A 1,546-nucleotide genomic window follows, 5' to 3' on the forward strand; every position below is an offset into this window, starting at 1 on the left:
ATTTTGGAATTTGTATTTTCTAAATAAAGACAGACCCCCACCTAGTGTTGGGACCACCCTTATTACCTTCACCATCAGTTTTACTTACCCAGGGTCAGGAAAATCCCCTGGAGTAGGAAATGACAACCCACTCCAGTATTCTTACCTGGACAATTCTATGGGCAGAGGAGCCTGGTGGGCTACAGTCCATGGGGCTGCAAAGAGTCAGACACAACTGAGCATGCATGCACACAAGGTCAAGTTGTCTCCTGATTTTTCCTCTCATTTGCTGAATCCTCTTCTTTCTGACCCCCAAATGTCAGAAGGACACCAGGGTTCAGTATTTTGACTTCATTTTCCATATTCCAATGTTTCTTATGAAGTCTCAGGACTTTAAATGACAAATATAACATTTGGGAGTCAATAGTTCATCTCCAGATTTCATCTCTTCATGACCACTGATTTCTACACCCAGTGATGTCCCCTGCATCACTCCTGGCTGTCAACTGTATTCTTTTTTAACTGGAATATAATTGCTTTATAATACTGTGTCAGTTTCTGCTGTAAAAATCAACCATATGTGTACATATATCCCCTCCCTTTTGAGTCTTGCTCCCACTCCCCGAACCCACCCCTCTAACTTATCAGAGCACCGAGCTGAGTTCTCCGCGCTATATAGCGGCTTTCGCTAGCTATCTATTGTACACATGGCAGTGTATGTATATTGATGCTACTCTCTCAATTCGTCCCACTCTCTCCTTCCCCTGCTGGGTCCACAAGTCCATTCTCAATGTCTGCATCTCTATTCCTGTCCTGCAAATCGGTTAATCAGTCCCCAAAACAGTGGTTAGATGCTACAAAGTACCTGGAAATGCCTTAACCATATGCGTGTTGTCAGGCCAAGGGTCTTGTACATCTCTGTCAAGGGAGCACTAAACTTTTTCTCCTTTCATATAACATCAAAACACTGCTCTGGATGATGTTTCCCCAGCCTAATTTGGGGCTTGCCTGGTAGCTCAGTGTTTACCATCTGCCAGCGCAGGAGCTGCATGAGACATGGGTTCCATCCCTGAATGGGGAAGATCCCCTGGAGGAGGAAATGGTAATCCACTCTAGTATTCTTACCTGGGAAATATCATGAAGAGAAGAGTCTGGCAGGCTATAGGCCAGGAAGTCGCAAGAGTTGGACACGGTTTAGTGACTAAACAACAACCTTAATTCTACCCCAAGGTTATCCACTCCAGTAAATAGAACCATCATGCATTCAATGGATCAGACAAAAGCATAAAAGTCCCATTTAACTGCTCTTTTCTTCCTAAATTTGATCCCACCTGCCAGAAAAATCCAGTGGATTCTGCCAGCCAAACTCAATCTGATCACTTATCCCTACCTCCACCACTAAATTAATCATCATTATCACTGACTGGCATATTTTAATAGCTTCCTAACTGCTCTCTTTCCTCCATACAGCTTCCCCCCTCTCCGTACAGTTCAATCTCTACACAGAAGCAGAGTGATTCTTTGAAAATGTAAATGAACATGTCCCACTTTTCCTCAAAACCCTACG

The 1,546-nt window shown here is 43.7% G+C and overlaps 1 non-coding gene across 1 annotated transcript; it reads right to left on the minus strand.

Moving 5' to 3' along the window:
• Positions 1-814: 814 nt before the first annotated feature.
• On the minus strand, positions 815-939 carry LOC136156488 (U6atac minor spliceosomal RNA). The gene has a single exon (XR_010661030.1). It is a non-coding gene; the product is annotated as a U6atac minor spliceosomal RNA (small nuclear RNA).
• Between the last annotated feature and the right edge of the window lie 607 nt (positions 940-1,546).

The sequence above is a fragment of the Muntiacus reevesi genome, chromosome 1 (genome assembly GCF_963930625.1).
Source record: "Muntiacus reevesi chromosome 1, mMunRee1.1, whole genome shotgun sequence".
Taxonomy (NCBI): Eukaryota; Metazoa; Chordata; class Mammalia; order Artiodactyla; family Cervidae; genus Muntiacus; species Muntiacus reevesi.